The sequence below is a fragment of the Pelophylax lessonae genome (assembly GCF_965119305.1).
Source record: "Pelophylax lessonae genome assembly, chromosome: 1".
In the NCBI taxonomy this organism is placed as follows: Eukaryota; Metazoa; Chordata; class Amphibia; order Anura; family Ranidae; genus Pelophylax; species Pelophylax lessonae.
This window is the reverse complement of record NC_138768.1, coordinates 493,830,890-493,858,674: the sequence shown is the minus strand read 5'-3', so window position 1 is coordinate 493,858,674 and position 27,785 is coordinate 493,830,890. Positions and strand designations below refer to the sequence as shown.

Here is a 27,785-nt window from a genome sequence, read left to right as displayed (position 1 = left end):
CATTCCTCTTCACTCCAGGAAGGGGGATAACCAGGATTCTTATCACAACTCTCCACCCAGGCCAGGAAAATGGACGTCTTGCGACATGAGGCCGCAAAGATCACGATCTTCCCGGACTTCACCATAGACACACAGCGTTTCCGGAGGTCCTTTGACCATGTCAAACTGCAACTCAGCAACTGCAACATCAAATATAGTATGCTGTTCCCTGCTCGGCTTAGAGTGCGAGATGGTGAAGCGGTGCGATTCTTCACTTCCCCGGAGGACGCCATGCATTGGTTGGAGACTCTTCCCTGGGCACGTTCCCCGCATCAGTGAGTTCCCCTTCGTGCAGCCTGCACTGTTGGGGCTGTTTTGGATGTGGCACCTTTCTATTCTGCACTGCGGGGGATACCCTCTCCCCGGAGGGTCGGGGGTCCCCCGGGTTGACCTGCTGACTGTGCCTCGCCGAGCCCTGCCTGCTTTGGCCCGTGGCCTTCCCTCCCTGGATCAGCTGAGGGTGAGGCACACTTGGTTTTACTGTTTGTAACACGTTTAAGCATTTATACCCCCCGGAACATTCGGGGTGAGGTTGGCGCCCTGTTCTGCAGAGATCATCTATCCTCCCTTTCAATGGCGGCACCTGTGGCCTACAGACTATGCCGCAGTAGTACCTGTTGGTACCTCTGTTGCCCACTGGCATGCGACCCCCGTTGGCGGTTGCCTATTTAGTTTTGGGTATGCAAGCACATCCAGGTTGGGGGGGGGGGGGGATTGCGGGGTGGGGAATGTATGCTTTTACATTTCTTTTCTATTTTGGGGTGTTTTCTGTTTTTTGTTTTTCTCTATCTGTGTTCTCATGTGCTTTTGGTACAGTGTATGCTCTACGCATTGAGGGGTTAGGTACTTCATTTCCTGCTTTGTGATGCCTATCCTGCTCTGCTCCTGGGAACGTCAGGGGCTGGGCATTTACCCCCTCACAGGGGCTGTGGTGAAGATCCGGAGGCTTTCTTATTTTCCACCTTATCGTTATGGGTCCCATAAATGTGATTTCCTGGAATGTCCGGGGGTTGAACTCTAAGTTTAAACGGTCCCTTGTCTTTTCCTTCTTGCAGCGACACCGCCCTCATATCTGCATTTTGCAGGAGACCCACCTGGTGGGGAGTAGGGTGCTGGCGCTCAAGAGGGCCGGGGTGGGGTCATACTACCATGCCACCTGCGACTCCTATTCACGGGGGGTGAGCATCCTGGTACATAAATCTGTCCGTTTTAGCCTCCTGGATCTTCACCTGGACCCTGAGGGAGATATGTTTTGCTCCGCGCCCTCTGTGAGGGGCTGGAAATGTGTATTGCTGGGGTGTATGTGCCTCCGCCAGGTCAGCTTACCCTTCTGCAACGGTTAACTCTGCTCTTGGCCCTCTACCCGGCGGCTTGTCTGTTGGTGGCGGGGGACTTTAACATGCCCCCTAACCCATCGGTGGACAGGTTTGCTGTGGGGGGGTCCTGCGGATTCTCCCCTCTCTCATTGGGTGGAGGCCCTGGGACTGGTGGATGTATGGAGGTGGAAGAACCCCGGGCTGAGACAATAAACCTGTCACTCGGCTCCCCATGCCACTTAAGGATTGACCTTGTCTACCTTTCGGGCTCGCTGCTTGCGGGTACCCGGGAGGTCTCTATCTTACCACGGGGATCTCGGACCATGCCCCTGTACTTGTTACTCTGGGGATCGGGGTGGCGCCGGGGGAGGGTATTTGGCGACTGTCCAGGTTTTGGGAGGATGACGAGAGGGTGGCCCCGATTGTGTCTTCCGAGCTGCTGGAGTATTGGGTCCACAATGCTGGCACCGCCCCTCCCTCGCTAGTCTGGGACGCTTAAGGCCTGTACCAGAGTGTGATCGGACGGACGAGGAGGGAATCAGTATTGGCGCTGGTGGAGGCGGAGACTAGAGCCACGGCCCTGGAGTTGCGGTATGGGGTGGACGGGGAAGCGGGCACATATGCGTTACTACAAGCGGTACAGCACGAAATAGAGTTGCTGCGGGCCACGGCCTGTAGGAAGCTCCTGTTGTCACAATCAAAGCGCATTTTTGAGCAGGGTGAACGGGCGGGTCGTATGTTGGCGTGGTTGTCTCGGGAGCGCTCCCCTGCTCTGTTGATTGCTAATATTCGGGATGACGAGGGGAGCTGTCACTCGGACCCTTCTGCCATCAATGCCCAATTTGCCAAATATTATGAGGAACTTTATCGATCTTGCGTGGACTATTATTATTATACATGATTTATATAGCGCCAACAGTTTGCGCAGCGCTAAACAATGTGAGGAAAGACAATACAGTTACAATACAGTTCAAAACAGGAGTAACTAAAGGGCCCTGCTCGTTAGAGCTTACAATCTAGAAGGGAGGGTAAAGTGAAACAGAAGGCAATAACCGTGGGGGATGGGTTGATGGAGAAAATGGAGGTACATTTGTTAGGTGTTGGTAGGATAGGCTTCTCTGAAAAGGAGGGTTTTCAGAGAACGCCTAAAAGCTAATAGAGTAGGAGATAATCGGACAGATAAGGGTAAGGAGCTCCATAGGATTGGAGAGGCTCTGGAAAAGTTCTGGAGGCGAGCATGGGAGGAGGTGATGAGGGAGCTAGAGAGCAGGAGGTTTTGAGAGGAACGAAGACAGATTAGGTAGATATTCTGAGACGAGGCTGGTGATGTAGATGGGGGCTAAGCTGTGGATTGCTTTGTAAGACCCCCCCTGACCGTCTAGCGGCCTACCTCGATGACCTCGAGTTTCCGCAGTTGTCGGAGAAGGGTAGAAAGAAATTGGATGGCCCAATCTCACTTGAGGAACTTTCCAAGGCTATTGCGGCTCTCCAATCTGGTAAGGCCCCAGGCCCAGATGGGCTACTGGTGGAGTTCTACAAGTCTAATCTGGACTTGGTGGCTTCGCGCCTTCATACCTTGCTGCAGGGTGCCTTTGATGAGAATAGCCTACCATTCTCTATGTCGGAGGCGTTGATTGTAGTTATACCTAAACCTGGGAAGGACCCGGAACGCTGCACGTCGTAAAGGCCGATTTCCCTCCTTAACGTGGACTCCAAAATACTGGCGAAAGTTCTGGCGAGGCGATTGAACTCAGTTGTCTTGTCGCTGATACACGGGGACCAGACAGGGTTTATGCCGGGCAAGGGGACGGACATTAACATATGCCAACTTTACACCCACATCTCACATGCGGTGGTATCGGGCTCGGGTAGTGTGGTGGCCTCCCTGGATGCGGAGAAGGCCTTTGACTCGGTCGAGTGGGAATATCTTTGGGAAGTCATGCGTCGCTTTGGAATTGGCCCTAATTTTATTTCCTGGCTGCGATTGCTCTACGCGGCCCAGCGAGCTAGGGTCCGCACTAATAGCTCCCTCTCCCCACCCATTATACGCTGATGATGCCCTTCTCTACCTCCCGGATGCGGCAGGGTCCCTGGATTTAGTGTTGCAGATTTTTGATACGTTTGGGTCGTTTTCTGGGATCCATATTAACTGGGATAAATCTCAACTGTTTTCCCTGTCAGCGCGCCTCCCCCCACCGTCCCCCCGTCTCTCTAATCACAGTTGCCCTTTTGCACTCTCTGCCTCCCCTGCACAGTCCTACCTTCAGCATAAACAGATAGCTAATTCTATTAGCAATGTGTTTAAGTTTGAGTAAGAGATTGGAGACTTGCTAAAGGAGATGGTCAGAGACTGCAGACATGATAAAAGAGATGGTCAGAGACTGCAGACATGATACAGGAGATGGTCAGAGACTGAGGACATGATACAGGATATGGTCAGAGACTACAGACATGATACAGGAGATGGTCAGAGACTGCAAACATGGTACAAGAGATGGTCAGAGACTGCAGACATGGTACAAGAGATGGTCAGAGACTGCAGACATGATACAAGAGATGGTCAGAGACTGCAGACATGATACAAGAGATGGTTAGAGACTGCGGACATGATACAGGAGATGGTCAGAGACTGAGAACATGATACAGGAAATGGTCAGAGACATAGTTACATAGTTTGTGAGGTTGAAAAAAAGACAGTCCATCCAGTTCAACCTATGATGTGCGTGTGTGTTTGCTGTTAACCGTACATTGTATACCCCTGTATGTTGTGGTCTTTAAGGTGCCCATCTAATAGTATTTTGAAACTATCGATGCTCCCTGCTGATACGACTGCTTGTGGAAGAGAATTCCTTACTGCTCTTACAGTGAAGAATGTATTTTAAAGTTAAACCACCTTTCCTCTAGTTTTAGTGAGTGGCCACGTGTCTTATTGTATTCCCTTTCTCTGAATAGTTTGCTCCTTATGCTAGGGTCGCCAGAACAGTATTTGTACATTGATATCATATCCCCCCTCAATCGTCTCTTCTCCAGAGAGAATACATTCAGTGCTTGTAGTCTTTCCTCATAGCTGATGTCCTCCATTCCCCTAATTATTTTTGTTGCCCTTCTCTGGACTCTCTCCAGTTCCAGCTGCAAGCCTGTGGTATACCAGTACCCTCAAGTCCATTTCCATCCTAGACTCACCCAGAGGCCCCCCCCCCTAGTGAGTAGCTTGCTTTCTGGTTTCTGGCACCCAAGTGTATTACTTTACATTTTTCAACATTAAACCTCATCTGCCATGTAGTTGCCCACCCCATTATTTTGTTCAGGTCCGCTTGTAAGGTTTCCACATCCTGCATAGAAGACATTGGCATGCTTAGTTTAGTATCATCCACAAATACTGAAATTGTACTTGATATCCCCTCCTCTAGATCATTTATGAATTAAACAGGATTGGTCCCAGGACAGAACCCTGCGGGACCCCCCTTTCCACACCCGCCCAATCCGAGTACTCCCCATTTATCACCACCCTTAGCACTCTCCCCTGGAGCCAGTTCTCTATCCAGGTACTCACCTTATGGTCCATACCTACATTCCTTAGATTGAACAGTAAGCATTTGTGGGGAACGGTGTCAAAAGACCTTTGCAAAGTCCAGATACACCACATCCACAGGCTTACCTTTATCTAGGTGGCTTCATCATAGAAGGTTAATAGATTGGTTTGGCAAGAACGATTTTTCATGAATCCATGCTGATTACTACTAATTGTGACGGTGGCAGGTATCAGACCCCTGGCCTTCTCATCCAATTAGTGACCAAGGACCAAGCAATCTCACACCCTGCCGTCACTAGCGTAACAATGCCACTCTCAGCTGCACCTGGCACAAAGATTCTTCCAGCTTGTGGGACCACAATCCAGATGCTAGCAGGCTGAGAGCGATTGTCACCGGGCTAATTAAACAATTAACCCATTCTCTGCCACCACCACTACCTTTGAGCCCAGCGGACGCTCATACTTTTAGAAACGCTAATTATGACTTTAGAATAATCATCTGTAACACGCGCAGTCACCCCAGACAGCAGTGTCCAGAAGATTCATTCTAGACAGTAGCACTGTTCAAGAGACAGGTTCTTGGGTTAGCTTGCGTTAAGAGCTTAGAGACAAAATTAACCACTTGCCGACTGCCTAACGCCGATCTACGTCGGCAGTCAGCCCCTCACAGGCAAAGTGACGTAGGGCTACGTCACTAGCTTGTGAGGGTCTAGGGAGCGAGCGCGCGCCCCCGGAGGCGCGCTCCCGCTCCCGCGTGGTCACGGACCCCCCCGCGCGTGTGACCGGAGGACCCGATGTCCGCCGGTCACTCGGCGATCGGCGGGGGAGAGGGAGAATGTCAGGCAGCTTGTGTAAACAAGCCACCTGTCATTCTCCTTGCTGTTAGGATACTGATCACTCGGATCTAGTATGTAGATCCGTTGATCAGTGTCCATACAGCTCAAGCCCCAGCCAATCACAGTAGAAAGCACGCCCCTAGGGATACACACAGCCCCTCCCTCCCAAATAAAGTTAACCCCTTCACTACCAGTGTATTTTTACAGTAACAGTGCATATATATAGCACTGATTACTGTAGAAATGTCACTGGTAACCCCAAAAGTGTCAAAAATGTCAGTCAAGGGTCCGATCTGTCCGCCCCAATGTCGCAGTACCGCAAAAAAAAAAAATCGCAGATCACCGCCATTACACGTTAAAAAAAAAAAAACAACAAAAATGACAGAAATCTTTCCCTTTGTTAGTAAACGCGATAACTTTTGCGCAAACCAATCAAAATACGCTTTTTGCGATTTTTTTTACCAAACATAGGTAGCATAAAACAAATTGGCCGAAAAAGTAAAAAAATTTTGATTTTTAAATTTTTTTTTGGGGAATTTCATATAAAAAAATGTGAAAAATATTGCTATTTTTGCAAAATTGACGCTCTTTTTTTGTTTATAGCGCGTGATCAAAAAATCGCACAGGTGATCAAATACCACCAAAAGAAAGCTCTGTTTGTGGGAAAAAAAGGACGCCAAATTCGTTTAGGTACAGCGTCGCACGACCGCGCAATTGTCCGTTAAAGTCACGCAGTGCCGAATCGCAAAATACCCCCTGGTCGGAATGGGGGTAAAATCTTCCGGGGCTTAAGTGGTTAACACTTTTCAAAATAAGGTTTAATTGTAAAAAAGGGTTAAAATTTGTGCAAATAAAAATATTTACAGAAAAATGGGTTACAAAGAAATAGAGACACAATTCAGCAATTTAGAAGAATAGATAAAGAATTAGAAATTTAAATACTTGCAGCCAATGTCCTTGTATTAGCAGAGTTCCAGAAGCTGAGCATGTGTGGTCGGTTCTTCCCTTGAGCGATGTTACTGCTTGATGTTAAAATGAGAACTGAGAAACTCATCAGCTTCTCTTTTTCTCGGACCCGCAGGGGGTGTCAACAGAGGTCCTTGACCAATAAACACTGGGGCCATGGGCGGCCCTGAGGCTCAGCAAATGCCAAGGAACCTCCCTTTTAGACAGATTTATAACATAATTCATATCTTCCAAAGTCTACCAGTTGCCTTCTTGAAACTGATATATTCTTGTGCAGTATAAAATTCTATTTTCATAGACACCAAACCCAGGTTATCTCCTAATAACCTCTGACCCGTAAGGCATCTGACAGCTAGCTTTTCTTCCATAGGAGCGAACGTGAATATGTATGATATTATATTTCGATCGGTATTTTATTTCTCATCCAAATATATACTTTCTAGAGACATATCTTGGCTGTGTTTACAATTATGTATTTGTGTGTGAATGTATTATAGTTCTAATGGCCACCTGGGCAGTGTGGTATTTACGACCCAGCCTGGTCAGTCTTAATGGCTTGCTCGTTTATGGCTTTACAACCTGGCCTGCCATCTACCAGGCGTCCCGTCTGCTGAGATAACAGCTCTTTTGAAGCTCGCATACTAATGTTAAGTGACTTAAGGAGTTAATTAGCTGGAGGAGAGGGGGGGGGGAGGAAAATATTTCTGAGTACACCTTTGCTTGCTAGACTGTTACTGAACAACATGGATGGCCGTGGTGACAAAATGGTGTCCCAGCGCACGATACCATTACACCTCCCCCTTTTGTGGGTGCATAGGAGGGGACTGCAATTCTCCTCCTGACGCAACTGACTCCTGCGGCTCGGCTTGTGGCGACAAAGGGGCCGCCTTTCTTATGCTGGTTGGCATATGCTACTTCCCTGGGGAGCAGCTTCCGGCTCAGATAGAGGATGAGATTTTCCTCTTCTTTCGCATCCCTCTGGCCTAGGGCTGCATCTGGCACAAAGGTAATGGCATAGGGTTTGTGCCGGGACTGGGCGTTTAAATTCCGGCCCCCATGTCCCAGGTGCATGGGCCAGTACCTCCGTCAGGGCCGGACGGTCCTTCTGACACACTGGCGTCAAGGATGCCAGTTTAACCGTTGGGTGCCGTTGGGTTGGTCAGTCACGGTGTTCAGCTGAGCCAATATAGTCGCACCCCAGTATCCTCCTGTGGCCAGCTGTACCCAGGAATAACGTAACCCAAGTTGTGGTTTTACTCCTCCCTGCTGTTCCCAGTACCAAACCGCTGACATGTCCCATCTGACAGTTACTATGCAGAACTGTCAAACTAGGCCGTGCCAGATTGTTTGGGACTGCTGACAGGAGCCCTGGGTGTTCCACCCAGACAGGGCAAAACACTATCAGGCCCCTAAAGCAGGCCACTGCACAAGGTTCGACCTCACCCTGTATAGCATACGTGACCCTTAGGGAGGTGTCTGATGCGTTCCTAACCCTATCTAGCATTGCCGTAGACGCAGTTAAGCCACATGGGGTGGGGAAGGCTGGCTTGTCCTGAGCCTTCCAGGTTAGAGGGTTTGGTTCACGCCTCCTGCTCAGGTTCAAGGTGGTTAGACAGCGGGCACCAGACAGCCGCTTTGACACCTCATGGTTCCTGGGCACGGGGTAGACCACAATCGCAGGGATGGCATTAAGCCTGCTAAAGGCTCCATAAAGCCTTCTCTCGGTCTCCTGTTCCCCATTGGCCTGTGCCTCCTGAGAGACAGGAGAGGTCGCAGGTATGGGGGGGGAGCAGACACCCAGGCGCCCACCTCGTGGACCTCAGGGTGTGCTCAGCAAATGCCAAGGAACCTCCCTTTTAGACAGATTTATAACATAATTCATATCTTCCAAAGTCTACCAGTTGCCTTCTTGAAACTGATATATTCTTGTGCAGTATAAAATTCTATTTTCATAGACACCAAACCCAGGTTATCTCCTAATAACCTCTGACCCGTAAGGCATCTGACAGCTAGCTTTTCTTCCATAGGAGCGAACGTGAATATGTATGATATTATATTTCGATCGGTATTTTATTTCTCATCCAAATATATACTTTCTAGAGACATATCTTGGCTGTGTTTACAATTATGTATTTGTGTGTGAATGTATTATAGTTCTAATGGCCACCTGGGCAGTGTGGTATTTACGACCCAGCCTGGTCAGTCTTAATGGCTTGCTCGTTTATGGCTTTACAACCTGGCCTGCCATCTACCAGGCGTCCCGTCTGCTGAGATAACAGCTCTTTTGAAGCTCGCATACTAATGTTAAGTGACTTAAGGAGTTAATTAGCTGGAGGAGAGGGGGGGGGGAGGAAAATATTTCTGAGTACACCTTTGCTTGCTAGACTGTTACTGAACAACATGGATGGCCGTGGTGACAAAATGGTGTCCCAGCGCACGATACCATTACACCTCCCCCTTTTGTGGGTGCATAGGAGGGGACTGCAATTTTCCTCCTGACGCAACTGACTCCTGCGGCTCGGCTTGTGGCGACAAAGGGGCCGCCTTTCTTATGCTGGTTGGCATATGCTACTTCCCTGGGGAGCAGCTTCCGGCTCAGATAGAGGATGAGATTTTCCTCTTCTTTCGCATCCCTCTGGCCTAGGGCTGCATCTGGCACAAAGGTAATGGCATAGGGTTTGTGCCGGGACTGGGCGTTTAAATTCCGGCCCCCATGTCCCAGGTGCATGGGCCAGTACCTCCGTCAGGGCCGGACGGTCCTTCTGACACACTGGCGTCAAGGATGCCAGTTTAACCGTTGGGTGCCGTTGGGTTGGTCAGTCACGGTGTTCAGCTGAGCCAATATAGTCGCACCCCAGTATCCTCCTGTGGCCAGCTGTACCCAGGAATAACGTAACCCAAGTTGTGGTTTTACTCCTCCCTGCTGTTCCCAGTACCAAACCGCTGACATGTCCCATCTGACAGTTACTATGCAGAACTGTCAAACTAGGCCGTGCCAGATTGTTTGGGACTGCTGACAGGAGCCCTGGGTGTTCCACCCAGACAGGGCAAAACACTATCAGGCCCCTAAAGCAGGCCACTGCACAAGGTTCGACCTCACCCTGTATAGCATACGTGACCCTTAGGGAGGTGTCTGATGCGTTCCTAACCCTATCTAGCATTGCCGTAGACGCAGTTAAGCCACATGGGGTGGGGAAGGCTGGCTTGTCCTGAGCCTTCCAGGTTAGAGGGTTTGGTTCACGCCTCCTGCTCAGGTTCAAGGTGGTTAGACAGCGGGCACCAGACAGCCGCTTTGACACCTCATGGTTCCTGGGCACGGGGTAGACCACAATCGCAGGGATGGCATTAAGCCTGCTAAAGGCTCCATAAAGCCTTCTCTCGGTCTCCTGTTCCCCATTGGCCTGTGCCTCCTGAGAGACAGGAGAGGTCGCAGGTATGGGGGGGGAGCAGACACCCAGGCGCCCACCTCGTGGACCTCAGGGTGTGCCCTCCCAGGGTCTCCAATATCTCTGACGCGGCATGCTGTAAGCACTGCCAGCAGCATAGATACCTAGAAGGAGAAGGGTGGTTTAGGCTGAAGGCCCAAACCCACTCCCTGAGTGTCAGCTACCGCTAACAGGACACCGGTCTTCCCCAGTTCAGGGGTACTACCTATGCCCCTGGCATGTGCTGTGCTAGGATGCGGTGTAAGAATCAGGTTAGGCCACAGACCAACCACGGGCAGAACAGAGGAGGCCGGCAGGTGGTGCTGTGGAGCAGAGCAGAGCGCGCGGGATCAGTGTCTGTGTGCGAGTGAGAGGAGCGGGGTGTGACAGACCGGGTGTGTGAGTCCCCCCCCACCCCCCTCAGAGGAGCGGCGGCGTCCGGGCGAGAACCCACCCCCCAGAAAGGAAACGGGCGGTGAGCGGAACGGTAACCCCCCCCTCTCCATTGTTGCGGCGGCGGCGGCCGGTGCTAAGAGGCCCCCCCCCACCGAGGTAAGAGCGGGCGGCGGTAACCCCCCCCCCCCATTGTTGAGGGCGGCGTACAGTAAACTGTCCCTTGCGGCGAGCGGTGCGGGAACCCCCCCCTCAGAGAGGAGCAGAGGAGACTAGCTGGCCGGGAAGTGACCGAGGGAAGCGGGGTGCTGAGAGGAGACTGACCGACTGAGGGAGGAATCACAGCCAGGAACTGCTAGTGACAGGCTTAAAGGGACACACACTAGGTAAGTAAGACTGGTGACTGAGATTGAACAGTGACTGTGGGTGTAGTGTAGTACCTGAGTGTCTGGGAGTACCTGTTGCTACCTGAGTGTTCTGGGAGTGGTGCGACTGGCCGGGCTGTGCGTCTGACCGGGCTGTGCGACTGTTGTGCGTCTGACCGGGCTGTGCGACTGTTGTGCGTCTGACCGGGCTGTGCGACTGTTGTGCGTCTGACCGGGCTGTGCGACTGTTGTGCGTCTGACCGGGCTGTGCAACTGTTGTGCGTCTGACCGGGCTGTGCGACTGTTGTGCGTCTGACCGGGCTGTGCGACTGTTGTGCGTCTGACCGGGCTGTGCGACTGTTGTGCGTCTGACCGGGCTGTGCGACTGAGTGTTGTGCATCTGACCAGGCTGTGCGACTGAGTCTGACCGGGCTGTGCGACTCAGTGTTGTGCATCTGACCAGGCTGTGCGACTGAGTGTTGTGCGTCTGACCAGGCTGTGCGACTGAGTGTTGTGCGTCTGACCAGGCTGTGCAACTCAGTGTTGTGCATCTGACCGGGCTGTGCAGCTCAGTGTTGTGCGTCTGACCGGGCTGTGCAGCTCAGTGTTGTGCGTCTGACCGGGCTGTGCAGCTCAGTGTTGTGCGTCTGACCGGGCTGTGCAGCTCAGTGTTGTGCGTCTGACCGGGCTGTGCGACTCAGTGTTGTGCATCTGACCAGGCTGGGCGACTGAGTGTTGTGCGTCTGACCAGGCTGTGCGACTGAGTGTTGTGCGTCTGACCGGGCTGTGCAACTCAGTGTTGTGCGTCTGACCGGGCTGTGCAGCTCAGTGTTGTGCGTCTGACCGGGCTGTGCAGCTCAGTGTTGTGCGTCTGTCCGGGCTGTGCAGCTCAGTGTTGTGCGTCTGACCGGGCTGTGCGACTCAGTGTTGTGCGTCTGACCGGGCTGTGCGACTGAGAGTGTTGTGCGTCTGACAGGGCTGTGCGACTGAGAGTGTTGTGCCTCTGACCGGGCTGTGCGACTCAGTGTTGTGCGTCTGACCGGGCTGTTGCGACTCAGTGTTGTGCGTTCGGGCTGTGCGACTTAGTGTTGTGCGTCTGACCGGGCTGTTGCGACTCAGTGTTGTGCGTTCGGGCTGTGCGACTTAGTGTTGTGCGTCTGACCGGGCTGTGTGACCCAGTGTTGTGCGTCTGACCGGGCTGCGTGACTGAGTGTTGTGCGTCTGACCGGGCTGTGCGACTGAGAGTGTTGTGCGTCTGACCAGGCTGTGCGACTGAGAGTGTTGTGCGTCTGACCGGGCTGTGCGACTGAGAGTGTTGTGCGTCTGACCGGGCTGTGCGACTCAGTGTTGTGCGTCTGACCGGGCTGTGCGACTCAGTGTTGTGCGTCTGACCGGGCTGTGCGACTTAGTTTTGTGCGTCTGACGGGGCTGTGCGACCTAGTGTTGTGCGTCTGACCGGGCTGTGCGACTCAGTGTTGTGCGTCTGACCGGGCTGTGCGACTCAGTGTTGTGCGTCTGACCGGGCTGTGCGACTCAGTGTTGTGCGTCTGACCGGGCTGTGCGACTCAGTGTTGTGCGTCTGACCGGGCTGTGCGACTCAGTGTTGTGCGTCTGACCGGGCTGTGCGACTCGGTGTTGTGCGTCTGACCGGGCTGTGCGACTCAGTGTTGTGCATCTGACCGGGCTGTGCGACTTAGTGTTGTGCGTCTGACCGGGCTGTGCGTCTGACCGGGTGGTGCGACTGGGAGCGTTGTGCGACTGACTGGGCTGTGAGATTGTGAGTGTTGTGCAACTGAGCGTCAAGTGAGTGAAGCGGAATACCACAGGGTGAGAAGGTAGCGTTAGGAAGCCAGAAAATAGCCACATAGGATAGACTTAAATCGCTGAATCCCCATTAGATTAGATAGTAGGTACAATGCCCGGCGGGTGTGGAGATGCGACTCGGTGTACATCTTGTGATATGTATGCGTTCCTCGGTCATGCGATCGAGGGCGAATACAAATGCGCAAAATGTGAGCACGTTGCTTCCCTGGAAGCTCAGGTCCTGAATCTAGGGAAGCAGCTGGCAACACTGAGACGAATGTCCATACCGGAGGAGAGCCAGGATTGTACCAGTCAGGTGCAGGCAGGGGTCTGCACAGAGGTGGGCGGAGTATCGGAGGTACAGGCATCAGAGCAGAGTAGAGGGGTGACAGTTAGGAGGGGTAGAAGGGAACAAGGCAAGGAGGCTGATCCTGGGCTGGAGCACCCCAACAGATTCGCCCCGTTGAGTGATGTTGGGGAAACCAGTCAGGGACCAGCATTGCTGGAGCAGAGTGACGCCCCTAGCTGCCAGGGGAAGAACTCCTCCAGTGAGGCCGGGAGAAAGGGAAAGGAAAGACAGGTGCTGGTGGTAGGGGACTCAATTATTAGAAGGGCAGACAGTGTAATCTGTGACATAGACCGTGTGTGCCGAACAGTCTGTTGTTTGCAGGGCGCTCGGGTTCGGCACATCGCGGATCGGGTGGACAGATTACTGGGTGGGGCTGGGGAAGACCCAGCTGTCATGGTACACGTGGGTACCAATGACATAGGCAGAGGAAGACGGAGAGTCCTAAACGATTTCAGGGACTTAGGCGCTAAGTTGAGGACTAGGACCTCCAAGGTAGTATTTTCCGAAATACTACCTGTACCTCGAGCCACACCAGAGAGGCAGCGGGAGATTAGGGAAGTTAACGAGTGGCTGAGGAGCTGGTGTAGTAAGGAGGGTTTCGGGTTCCTGGAGAACTGGGCCGACTTCTCAGTCGGTCACCGGCTCTTTGGTAGGGACGGATTGCACCTAAATGGGGTGGGTGCAGCCGTAATGGGTGCGAGGATGGCCGAAAAGTTAGAGGGGCTTTTAAACTAGGGAATGGGGGGGAGGGTACAGATGTAGAATTAGCCAGTGGAAAGCAAGATTCAGAGGGCAGAAATGGGGGCATTAGCGGTAGGGTGTTCGGAGCTCCTAAACCCAGGGTGGGTACGGGGAAAAATCAAGAGAGCAGCCTAAAAACATCAAATGAGGATAAATGTAACCAATCTAAATTACGAGGCTTGTATACCAATGCCAGAAGCCTGGCCAACAAGATGGGAGAGCTGGAGCTGCTGATGTTTGAGGAGGACTTAGATTTTGTGGGGATAACTGAGACTTGGTTCGACAGCTCTCATGATTGGATGGCGACCATTCAGGGGTATTCCCTTTATCCCAGGGATAGAGAGGGTAAAAAAGGGGGAGGGGTATGTCTGTATATTAAGAACAGTATACAGGTAAATATGAGGGATGATATTAATGGAGCTATGGACGAGGCAGAATCCCTATGGGTAGAGCTTCAAAGGGAAGGCACGGTGGGGAAGGTAATATTGGGCGTATGCTATAGGCCCCCCAACCAGAGTGAGGAGGGGGAGGCGGACCTCATGTTACAGATAGGATTGGCAGCAAGGATGGGAAATGTCATTATAATGGGGGACTTTAATTATCCGGATATAGACTGGGCAGAAGGAACCGCGCACTCAGCCAAGGCTAGGCAGTTCCTAAATATTTTGCAGGACAATTTCATGGGTCAGATGGTGAATGCACCGACAAGAAACAATGCGGTACTTGACCTACTGATTACCAACAATGCAGACCTGCTCACGGATATAGAAATACGGGAAAACTTAGGGAGCAGTGACCATAGGTCAATTGGTTTCAGTATTAATCACAGTAATAGGAAACACAAGGGTAATATTAAGACGCTGAATTTCAAAAGAGCCAATTTCCCTAAACTGCGCTCACTGCTAGAAAATATAAAATGGGATAGAACCCTGGGAACAAAGAACACGGAGGAAAAATGGGAGTGCTTCAAGAGCATACTTAACAAGGGGGTGGGCCAGTGCATTCCACTGGGAAATAAATTTAAAAGAACAAAACTAAACCCTGGGTGGCTAAACTCCAACATAAAAATGTATATTAGAGCTAAAGAAAAGGCCTTCAAAAAATACAAGACTGAGGGGTCAGTGGCAGCATTTAAGCATTATAAAGAGTGTAACAAGAAATGTAAAGATGAAATCAGGGCGGCTAAAATAGAACACGAGAGACATATAGCGGAGGAGAGTAAAAAGAACCCCAAGAAGTTCTTTAAGTATATAAACAGTAAGAAAGCGAGGCCAGAACACATTGGCCCCATAAAAGATGATAAAGGAAAAATGGCCACTGAGGACAGAGAAAAGGCGGAAGTGTTAAATAATTTCTTTTCTTCAGTCTTCACAAAGGAATCGGGGGTCTACACGAACCCAGCTTGTAAGGCCGAACTAAATAATACACCTCAGGAAGTGCCGCCATGGCTAACAGAAGATAGACTTAGAGCTAAACTAGAGAAGATTAACATAAATAAATCCCCGGGACCGGATGGCTTGCACCCGAGGGTTCTTAAAGAGCTCAGCCAGGTGATCGCTAGGGGGGGAACCTCTGGGTGAGTCTAGGATGGAAAAGGACTTAGGGGTACTGGTAGACAACAGGCTTGGCAGTGGCATGCAATGCCAGGCCGCAGCAAGCAAAGCCAACAGAATACTGGGATGTATAAAAAAGGGGATTCACTCCAGAAATAAAGAGATTATTCTCCCGCTCTACAAGACTCTGGTCCGGCCACATCTGGAGTATGCTGTCCAGTTCTGGGCACCGGTCCTCAGGAAGGATGTGCTGGAACTGGAGAAAGTCCAGAGAAGGGCAACAAAAATAATTAGGGGGATGGAGGACATCAGCTATGAAGAAAGACTACAAGCCCTGAACTTATTCTCTCTGGAGAAGAGACGATTGAGGGGGGATATGATATCAATGTACAAATACTGTACTGGCGACCCGAGCATAAGGAACAAACTATTCAGAGAAAGGAGATACAATAAGACTCGTGGCCACTCACTAAAACTAGAGGAAAGGCGGTTTAACCTTAAAGTGCGTAAGGGGTTCTTCACTGTAAGAGCGGTAAGGATGTGGAATTCTCTTCCACAAGCAGTCGTATCAGCAGGGAGCATTGATAGTTTCAAAAAACTGTTAGATGGACACCTTAAAGACCACAACATACAGGGGTATACAATGTACGGCTAAAAGCAAACACACACACACATCATAGGTTGAACTGGATGGACTGATGTCTTTTTTCAACCTCACTAACTATGTAACTATGTGACCATAGTATGTTACTCCAGGCCAGGCCCTCCTGATCTCACAGGGATCCTTACAAAACAGATCAAGTGACACCTTCAATACATGTCTGTGAGGTTGACTGGACACAATGAGCAGCTGGTTAACCCTTTCAGTCTCCATGCCTCCTGCTGTTGGCCTGTCACACCTATCTGCTCACTGTCCCAGTCAAGCTGTTGTGTACTCTTCTCAGCAGGGGGTCAATCAGCTCCACTCCTGAGTTGCTTGAGAGCTTGGTCTATCTGCAGTGCTGGCTTACAGGCAGAACTACAAGTCCCAGCCAGCCATCCTGTGGCAAACAAAAGGCAGCTGCTGAGGCTTAACAGAGGTGGAGTCCACTGGGTCAGAACCGAAAGAGGGCACAGAGACCTCCTTAGGCTGTTCCGCGACCAGGGCCTGCATCTCCGCTGCCTACGCACCACTGCGAATGACCACCAACATTGGCACAACATCATTATCATCATCATCATCATCAGCATTAGCATCGTCATTTTCATCATCAGCAACATAATTTTCATCATCATTAGTATCATCAACATTATTAAAGCATACCCCTGGTAACTTCACATGCAAGGGGGCCTCCTTTCCTTCTTCAAAAGATGGAGGACCTTGTAATTCAACGCCACCCTTCCCCTCCCCCTCCCTCTGTCCATCCATAGGTTGCCCAGACATTAACCCAACATCTGCACACAGTACCTTGTTAAGTCCAGAGAGTTCCGTGGAGGCATCAAGGGTGCTCTTAGCAGGGGTGTAGTAAGAAACAAGAGTACCTAAATCGGCACCCAACAAAACAGCTGTGGGGATTTCCTCAGAGACTCCCACCTCCCTCATCCCACTCCAAGCACCCCAATCAATGAAAACACGGGCACGGGGTACTCGTGAGTGGGTCCCCCCAACTCCAATGAGGGTAAAAAAACATTCCAGGGATGATGTCCCTTCTTATCATCTCTGGTCTGACCAAGGTGACTTCAGCTCCTGTGTCCCGGAAACCAGTGACAGTCCGGTTGCCCACGGTGACGGGCTGAAAGTTGGCGGCGGCCACCCGGGATCTCCTGCGGACAAACAGCACTGAGGAAGAGTTGCTGGCTGGCTGACCAGGTGATGTCTTCTTCTTCTGCTCAGGGCACTGTGTCCTGAGATGTCCAGCTTTCCCACAGGTGTAGCATCTGCGGGTGTTAGTTGAAGTAGAGGTGACACCAGAGACTGCAGGTGCTGGTTGCTGGGGAACTTGACTTCAAGGTGCAGGAGGGGTTGCCATGTGCGATTTCCCTCCTTTCGCGCCATACAGAGGAGCCTTGCGATGGTCAGATACCCGAATGTGGATGTAGGTATCTGCCAGTTCTGCTGCTGCTTGGGCAGAGGTTGGCTTCCGTTCCAACACAAACTGTCTGACGTCTGTAGGACAGATGTGCAAGAGTTGATCTCCAATCATGAGATCTTCCAGGGACTCAAAAGAAATGGCGTTCAAGCCTTTAGTCCACTGCCGGAATGAGGTGCGAAAGCGGCTTACCACATCCATATATGAGTCCTTAGGCCCCTTTTGCAGAGACCCAAATCGCTTCCGATACACTTCCGGGGTTAACTGGTACTTTTGGATGATCGCAGATTTTACGGCCTCATTCGCCATCCCGTTCTGTTGGCAATTTGACATAAGCGTCCAGGGCCTTGCCTCGCAGCCCTGGCGTCAGGTACCGGGCCCACTGTGTTTGGGGCAGCTGGTAATGACAGCAAGTCTTTTCAAACGACAGTAGGTACACATCAAAGTCACTGGTCCTTTTCCATAGCAGGAAATTTGGCTGCCTGGCTCACAAGCAGAGAGGTGTCCCTGTGCTCTAGGGATCCGAGGTTCTGAGCCTGTCGGTGCGGCGGGAGCTTAGCCATCTCCAGGTTGTGCAGACGTTCAGCCTCCCTCTGTGCATCCTCTCTCTCAGCCCGGCATTCCGCAGCCTCTCTCTCAGCCCCTGCGTTCCGCTTTCTCAGCCTCTCTCACAGCCTGGCATTCCGCTCTCTCAGCCTCTCTCGCAGCCTGGCGTTCCAGAAACTGCAGGTACGCCCTAGGATCCACCACTGATATGTTGTAGTGTTTCCTGCATTTGAGGAGAGTCTATGCTGGTTGCAAGCAAGCTGGGGCCGGTCTGCTCATTCCGCGGCAGGGGGGTGACTGCCAGTGATACTCCAGTGTCAGTCTCTGCTGGCAAATCCTGCGAGGCCGTTCTTGAATCACTGGGCTCTGAAGAAACGGAAGCCTCTTCTTCTGGTTCCGCCAGATTTTGGCTTGCCTGGATATCATGCTCCTGCAGGGCATGAATCATTCCTTCAAGACTTTTGCCACTGACGGCAAGTCCTCTTGATGTGCACTCCGTACACAGATCACTTTTGCTAATTTTTTTATATTCCGATAAACCAGGCATGTTTGCAAGCAGAAAAAATAGAACAGAAAGCAAAGATAGGAAAGAGCTGTAGAAAGTAGAGATTGCTGTATGTCTTTTAAAAAAAATCAAAAAATATGCACCAGCTTGTCTCTAAGGAATGCTTTCCACAACCATTACAATCCTTCAGTGCAGAGCTAATTCCTAACAGTGCACTGAATGCTCTTCAATGCAAAACTATCCCACGTACGCTTCCAGCCAATATGCGACGGTGGCGGGTATCAGATCCCTGGCCTTCTCATCCAACTCGTGACCAAGGACCCAGCAATCTCACACCCTGCCGTCACTTGCGTAACAATGCCACTCTCAGCTGCACCTGGCACAAAGATTCTTCCAGCTTGCGGGACCACATTCCAGATGCCAGCAGGCTGAGAGCGATTGTCACCGGGCTAAACAATTAACCCTTTCTCTGCCAACACCGCTACCTTTGACAGGCAAAAAATTTGGGGGAGCATACCCATGTATTTCCAAAGCTGCTGCAGCTATGAACCAAAAGACATGTATATTAAAAAAGAATAGTGCGCAAATGCAAAAGAAATTACTACCAAATCTGAAGAGAGTCCATAAATAAAAAAGGGGGTTTGGTCCCACCATATGGCCATATCGTGCTCAAGCCCACTACTGCGTCAAAGTACCCCATTATGAGTGGGTCCTACACTATCCATGAAAAAGAGATGAATCCAGCCTTTCTAACCCTTGGAGATAACACTCCTTGCTGGGGAAGATGTGCAAATGCACTACAGGGGACTCCTCCTATATCCACTTGATGGTGGACACTGATTGAGTACAGGTGTGTGTGGGGGGTGGGGAGGGCTGCTCAACCCCGATAGTCTGGTCAGACCGAATACATAATAAACAGGCAAAAAATTTGGGGGAGCATACCCATGTATTTCCAAAGCTGCTGCAGCTATGAACCAAAAGACATGTATATTAAAAAATTCGGTCTGACCAGACTATCGAGGTTGAGCAGCCCTCCCCACCCCCCACACACACCTGTACTCAATCAGTGTCCACCATCAAGTGGATATAGGAGGAGTCTCCTGTAGTGCATTTGCACATCTTTCCCAGCAAGGAGTGTTATCTCCAAGGGTTAGAAAGGCTGGATTCATCTATTTTTCATGGATAGTGTAGGACCCACTGATAATGGGGTACTTTGACGCAGTAGTGGGCTTGAGCACGATATGGCCATATGGTGGGACCAAACCCCCATTTTTATTTATGGACTCTCTTCAGATTTGGTAGTAATTTCTTTTGCATTTGCGCGCTATTCTTTTTTAATATACATGTGTTTTGGTTCATAGCTGCAGCAGCTTTGGAAATACATGGGTATGCTCCCCCAAATTTTTTGCCTGTTTATTATGTATTCGGTCTGACCAGACTATCGAGGTTGAGCAGCCCTCCCCACCCCCCACACACACCTGTACTCAATCAGTGTCCACCATCAAGTGGATATAGGAGGAGTCCCCTGTAGTGCATTTGCACATCTTCCCCAGCAAGGAGTGTTATCTCCAAGGGTTAGAAAGGCTGGATTCATCTCTTTTTCATGGATAGTGTAGGACCCACTGATAATGGGGTACTTTGACGCAGTAGTGGGCTTGAGCACGATATGGCCATATGGTGGGACCAAACCCCCATTTTTATTTATGGACCGCTACCTTTGAGCCCAGCGGACGCTCGTACTTTTAGAAATGCTAATTATGACTTTAGAATAATCATCTGTAACACGCGCGGTCACCGTAGACAGGAGTGTCCAGAAGATTTATTCTAGACAGTAGCGCTCTTCAAGAGACAGGTTCTTGGGTTAGCTTGCGTTAAGAGCTTAGAGACAAAATTAACACTTTTCAAAATAAGGTTTAATTATAAAAAAGGTTAAAATTGGTGCAAATAGAAATATTTACAGAAAAATGGGTTACAAAGAAATAGAGACACAATTCAGCAATTTAGAAGAATAGATAAAGAATTAGAAATGAAAATACTTGCAGCCAATGTCCTTGTATATCAGAGTTCCAGAAGCTGAGCATGTGTGATCGGTTCTTCCCTTGAGCGATGTTACTGCTTGATGTTAAAATAATAACTGAGAAACTCATCAGCTTCTCTCTTTCTCTGACCCGCAGGGGGTGGTCAACAGAGGTCCTTGACAGATAAACACTGTGGCCATGGGCGGCCCTGAGGCTCAGCAAATGCCAAGGAACCTCCCTTTTAGACAGATTTAGAACATAATTCATATCTTCCAATGTCTACCAGTTGCCTTCTTGAAACTGATATATTCTTGTGCAGTATTGAATTCTATTTTCATAGACACCAAAATTGGATTTTTGTAAGAACTTACCGTAAAATCCTTTTCTCATTGACAGACGCAGTCCTCTTGATTAATATCAATTGGGTTATACTGCCCTCTACAGGAGTAGGACACTAGGCAGAAGAAAACGTTCTGGCCACACCTTAGGGGCAGTCCCAGAGGGTATATCCTCTCTCTCTCCCTGCTACAGGATGTTAGTTATGTCACAAAGCAGTGTCAGAGAATTTAACCCAACCCAACTCATAAACAGAGGGGCGGGTACTGCGTCTGTCAATGAGCTTAAAAGAAAAGGATTTTACGGTAAGTTCTTACAAAAATCCAATTTTCTCTGTCGCTCATTGACAGACGCAGTCCTCTTGATTAATATCAATTGGGACGTCCCAAAGCAGTGCCACAAATGAAGGGTGGGATAACGGAAATCAAAATCCAATCCAGAAGGCCCAACCGGTGCCGACTAGAAGTCTTAAAGGCTCATCAAACAAAAGGATGAGACTCAACTGAAAACCCAACAGAAAAAAACCCTTGAGGTAGACCACCGGTCTGGTCAAACAGCGGCCTGCAGAACCTTGCGGCCAAAAGAGGCATCAGCCGATGCCAGCACATCAACTTTATAAAATTTTGTAAAGGTATGAACCGACGACCAGGTAGCCGCCTTGCAAACCTGAACCACTGACGCCTGATGGCGGAAGGCCCAGGAAGCACTAAGCGCCCGAGTGGAGTGCGTCTTAAAAGGGAACGGAGGAACCCGACCCTTATTAGAATAAGCCTTTACCCCTTTCTAGGGCCATCCGTGATCACAAAAAGTGAATCCGTCTTACGAAATGAGTCCGTAGTATTCAAGTATACCCTGATCGCCCGAACCACATCCAAGGAATGTAACGCAAACTCCCGAGGATGACTGGGCTTAGGACACAGGGAAGGTAACACAATATCTTCATTTAGATGGAAATCTGAAACCACCTTAGGAAGGAAGGATGGATTCGGACGAAGAACCACCTTATCCCTATGAACCACCAGATATGGGGAACGACAGGACAATGCGGCCAGTTCTGACACCCTGCGTGCAGAAGTGATAGCCACCAAAAAGGCCACCTTCTGGGATAAAGTAAGCAAGGGAATCTCCCTAATATTTTCAAAGGGAGGTTTCTGAAGAACCGACAACACCAAATTAAGATCCCAGGGCGGTAAGGGCGTGCGCACCGGCGGAGCCAGGTGCCGCACCCCCTGGATGAAACTCAGCACCAAGGAATGAGTAGCCAGAGGCCTCTGAAAGAAGATTGCTAATGCTGAAACCTGACCCTTGATAGTGCTCAAGGACAGTTTCTGCTCAACCCCCTGTTGCAGAAAAGCCAATATTCGGGCCACCGAGTAAGAACGTGGAGGAAACCCAAGGGATTCACACCATAAGACTTCCATGTGCGATGATAGACTTTTCTGGAAGTCGCTTTCCTTGCTTTAATTAGAGTAGGAATAACTGAAGCTGACAACCCTTTGTCCTTCAGCACCTGGGTCTCAATAGCCAGGCTGTTAAAGCCAGCGATCGTAAAGCAGAATGGAAGATCGGTCCCTGAGACAGCAGATCCTCCCTGAGAGGAAGTCGCCAAGGAACGTCTGCGACCAGCCTGACCAGGTCGGCGTACCAGGCCCGACGAGGCCAGTCCTGAGCTACCAGGATAACTGGAATTCCCTCCACCTCTATCCTGCGAAGAAGTTTCGGCAGCAACGAGAGGAGGGAAGGCATACAGTAGCTGATACTGCCCCCACGGGGCGACCAGCACACCTGCGGCGTCTGCTAGAGCAGTGTTTCTCAACTCCAGTCCTCAGGGCACACTAACAGGCCAGGTTTGCAAGAAAACTGAAATACATCAGAGGTGATATCATTTGCTGCTCAGTGATTGCAGTATTCTAGTCTGCATCTCCCCAAGGTAATACTTAAAATCTGGCCTGTTAGTGTGCCCTGAGGACCGGAGTTGAGAAACACTGTGCTAGAGGATCCCGGGAGCGAGCTACAAACCTCCGCACCTTCCTGTTGAGCCGAGATGCCAACAGATCTACATCCGGGGTGCCCCAACGAAGGCACAATTGGTGAAATACCTCTGGATGAAGAGACCATTCCCCTTGATCCAGAATCTGACGGCTGAGATAATCTGCCTGCCAATTCTCCACCCCCAGAATGAATACCGCGGAGAGAGCTGGAACAAATCGTTCCGCCCAACGAAGAATGCTGGCCACTTCTACGGCCGCCAGAACACTCTTGGTGCCCCCTTGGTGATTGACGTAAGCCACGGCCGTGGCATTGTCCGACTGGATCCGAGCCGGGCTGCCCCGGAGCTGCTCGGTCCAGTAAATCAGACAAAGTCTGATCGCTCTCAGTTCCAATACATTTATCGGTAACCTGGATTCTTCCAGGGACCAAAGCCCCTGAGCAGATAATCTGCCGAGAATTCCTCCCCATCCGGATAGACTGGCATCCGTGGTGACAATCGTCCAGTATATCGGAAGAAATGACTTCCCCTGGCTGAGCATCGGAGACCGAAGCCACCAGACCAGAGACTCCCTGGTCCGCTCGCTCAGCCGGATCAGATTTTCCAGGGAATCGGGATTCCGGTTCCATTTGAGAAAAATCTCCTTTTGAAGGATTCGGGTATGGGACTGGGCAAACGGTACTGCCTCGAAGGAAGCCACTATCAGTCCCAGGACCCTCATGCAAGTCCGAAGGGAAGGCTAGTTGACGGACAGTAACAACTGAATCGTTGACTGAATCTTCTGGAGTTTCTCCGCAAGGAGAAACACTCAGGGTTCATACACATTTTCACCAATAAAATTCCATGACTTTTCCATTACTTCACGTATATATTCATGACCTAATGTTTCATGAAATGTCTATGTATACATGTTAAATAAGAAGAAAATCCATGTCACACCAGCATATTTTTACTAAAATAAATGACAATCTTTGTAGTGTACAGTACCTCTGCAGTTAGGGTTTCGTTTCTGGATACAGCGTGACTCAAAATGGTCCCTTGTTTTACAGTGGATGAGATGGAAGCACCGCTGCCGCAGCTGGGAGCCGGTGTCACTTCAGGCGCACGGGTGAAAAAGCCAGCGATCGGATTGGAAGCTGTCAAGCACGCAGCTGCAGACTGGTGCTTTGCACCTTTAGCTTTGCTAGACAGCGCTGCCTCTCCCATGTTCGAAATGTCAAATGGAGAGAATTAAGGGGGGGTTTGGAAAGCATTGCAGGGGGGTTTGAAGGCACGGGGGAGCATGGAAAACCAGGGGGATGGAGAGCACAGGGGGAGAGGGGGGGGACTGGAGAGCACTGTCTGGGGGAACTGGAAATTACTGAGGGGGGAGCCAGAAAGCATGGGGGGGGGGGGGAAGAGATGAAAAGCACTGTGGGGTGCTGAAGAGAACGGGGGGGGGGCTTAGGCGCACGGGGGGTGACTAAGAGCACTGGGGGGGGCTAAAGAGCACTGAGGGGGGGGCATTTTTACATTCAGCGTATAGCACTGGTACAGGTAGGTGTCCTTCCGGGTACGCAGTTTGCCCTTACTGTCAATCACTGGCCAGCAGCAGCCGAGGAGATGACCCAATCAGGCAGCAGGGAGGGCCGGCCGCGGTTTGCCTGGAGACACTGTGACTGGCTAGCAGCAGCAGTAACAGCCGGGAGATTATCAACCAATGAGGCAGCGGAAGCGTCACTGGAGGGCGGGCCGGCCGCATGAACGTGATGACGCAGGGGTGCGGTAACTGAAACGGTTACCACCCCCTTCCGCGTCATCATCACGTTCATGCGGACAGCCCGCCCTCCAGTGACGCATGCGAAATGTAAATACAGTATGTGGCAATATAATTATCATAAAATAATTAAACATCCGCTCCCTGCTCCTCCACAGTAATTTAATTCCATGACTTTTCCAAAACCTAGTGTGTTTCCTAATTTTCCATGACCTTTCCAGGCCTGGAAAGTGTCATCTAAAAATTCCAAAACTTTTCCAGGATTTCCAGGACCGTATGAACCCTGAACACTTTTGCCAGGGATGTGTCTAAAATTAGGCCCAGATATTCCAGCCTCCTGGTGGGAACCAGAGATGACTTGTGCAGGTTCACCAGCCACCCGAACTCTTGCAAAGAGATCATAGTGATCTCCAAGTTTAGCAACAGAGCCTGCGGAGACTCCGCACAGAGAAGGAGATCATCTAGGTAACCTAGAATCGATATGCCCCGCTGTCGCAACAGCGCCAAAGCTGGGGCCAACACCTTTGTGAAGACCCGGGGAGCAGAGGCGAGACCAAAGGGTAATGCCGCAAACTGATAATGGTTCTCTCCTAAGGAAAAACGAAGGAAACGCTGATGTCCTGCGTAAATGGGAATGTGAAGATAGGCATCCTTGATGTCTATGGACGCCAGAAAATCCCCCTGATGCAGGGAGGCCACTACTGTGCGAATGGACTCCATCTTAAATTTTTGTACCCGGACAAAATGATTGAGTGCTCTTAAGTCCAGAATTGGACGCACCTTGCCCTCTTTTCTGGGTATTGTGAATAGGTTCGAATAGAACCCCTGCAAAGGTTCTGTCCAAGGAACGTGGACCACCACTCCTTGTTGCATCAAATCCGTTACTGCCCCCCACAAAGCTTTTAAGCGATCCGGGGATAGTGGAATATTGGAAGGGAAGAATCGCACCGGTGGAAGTGATCGAAACTCGATCTTGTATCCCGACCATATGACTTTGCTGACCCATTTGTCCGGGATTCTGGAAAGCCATGGATCCGGTAACCAGTGAAGACGTCCCCCCACCCAGATATGGGTGGGGGCGCACCTTCAGGCTTTAGTGGTCTTATCTTCAGCTCTGGAAGAGCCGGACTTTTGTTTACCCGACCAGCGCCCCTTGAAACCCCCTGGAGGGGCTTTGGAGGGCTTTGCCTTATCGCTCGCCCCAGAGGGGCGAAAAAACTTTTTATGAGTGGAAAAGGAAGGCCCCCCGTCTATGACGAGGTCCTTTACCCTTAGTCAGGGTTCATACACATTTTTACCAATAAAATTCCATGACTTCATGTAAATATTCATGACCTAAAGTTTCATGAAATGTCTATGTATACATGTTAAATAAGAAGAAAATCCATGTCACACCCAGCATATTTTTACTAAAATAAATGACAATCTTTGTAGTGTACAGTACCTCTGCAGTTAGGGTTTCGTTTCTGGATACAGCGCGACTCAAAATGGTCCCTTGTTTTACAGTGGATGAGATGGAAGCACCACTGCAGCAGCTCGGAGCGGGTGTCACTTCAGGCGCACGGGTGAAAAAGCTGAGAACTCTGATGTAGGGGGGACTCTGGTGACCAGAGACCACTTTCCACAGAGTGAATGCACTAAGGAAGGGAGGGGGGGGTCCTGATATAAGGAGGAACCTTTATAACAGTGCCCCCTTACATCAGTGACCCCCCCCCCCCTCAGACTGGCTGGGCAGCACTGTCACTGACCTCCTCTTAGGTGCACAATGCTCTGGTTTTATCCTGTAGTCTCCTCTCTGCGGACATGGTACAGGAGGTGGTCAGAGGCTGCGGACATGGTACAGGAGGTGGTCAGAGGCTGCGGACATGGTACAGGAGGTGGTCAGAGGCTGTGGACATGGTACAGGAGGTGGTCAGAGGCTGTGGACATGGTACAGGAGGTGGTCAGAAGCTGTGGACATGGTACAGGAGGTGGTCAGAAGCTGTGGACATGGTACAGGATGTGGTCAAAGGCTGTGGACATGGTAGAAGAGATGGTCAGAGACTGCGGACATGATACAGGGGATGGTCAGAGACTGCGGACATGATACAGGGGATGGTCAGAGACTGCGGACATGGTAGAAGAGATGGTCAGAGACTGCGGACATGGTAGAAGAGATGGTCAGAGACTGCGGACATGGTAGAAGAGATGCTCAGAGACTGCGGACATGGTAGAAGAGATGGTCAGAGACTGCGGACATGGTAGAAGAGATGGTCAGAGACTGCGGACATGGTAGAAGAAATGGTCACAGACTGCGGACATGGTAGAAGAAATGGTCAGAGACTGCAGACATGGTACAGGGGATGGTCAGAGACTGCGGACATGGTACAGGGGATGGTCAGAGACTGCGGACATGGTACAGGGGATAGTCAGAGACTGCGGACATGGTACAGGGGATAGTCAGAGACTGCGGACATGGTACAGGGGATAGTCAGAGACTGCGGACATGGTACAGGGGATAGTCAGAGACTGCGGACATGATAGAAGATAGAAGAGCACGAGGGGGGGCCGGAGAGCACAGGGAAAGCAGAGAGCACTGGAGGAGCTGAAGGGCATGGGGGGGGGGGAAATAGACAGAATTAAGGGGGGGTTTGGAAAGCATTGCAGGGGGGTTGGAAGGCGCAGGGGAGTGGAGAGCAATGGGGGGGGGGGCAGGCAGGGAAAACGGGGATGATTGAGAGCACAGGGGGAGGGAGGAACTGGAGAGCACTGTCTGGGGGGGGGACAGAAAATCACTGAGGGGGAGCCAGACTAAGAGCACGGAGGGGGCTAAGAGCAGGGGGGAGGTAAAGAGCACTGGGGGGGGGCTAAAAAAAGCACTGGGGGGTGCTAAAAAAGCACTGAGGGGGGGCCAGCAAAGGAAGTTGTATAGGAAGAGGGATGGGGCAGCTGCAAATAGATGAATTGAACTTTCCATATTCCTAGTGCAGCTTCTGAGAGGAGGAGTAACAACACTCAGCGACATGAGGAATATGAAAGTTCAATTCCTCTCTATGCAGCTGTACCATCCCATCCCCCTCCTATCCAGCACACAAGACTCCTCACTGACCTTCCTTCTGCCGCTGCCTTCTTCACACAGAGATGCGGCATGGACACCGGCCTGACACCCCGCAGTGATCGCGCCCCCCCCCCCCCCCGCCCGATGGACACCAGCCTGCCACCCCGCAGTGATCGCGGCCCCCCCGTCCTGCCCGATGGACACCAGCCT

General features: G+C 50.8%; 1 protein-coding gene across 1 annotated transcript in view; it reads right to left on the bottom strand.

The window, feature by feature from the left end:
• HDGFL2 (HDGF like 2) overlaps nt 1-27,785 on the bottom strand; it is a gene marked incomplete at its 3' end in the record, with an annotated part of 529,328 nt that overhangs the window by 232,209 nt on the left and 269,334 nt on the right. The window lies entirely within an intron of this gene.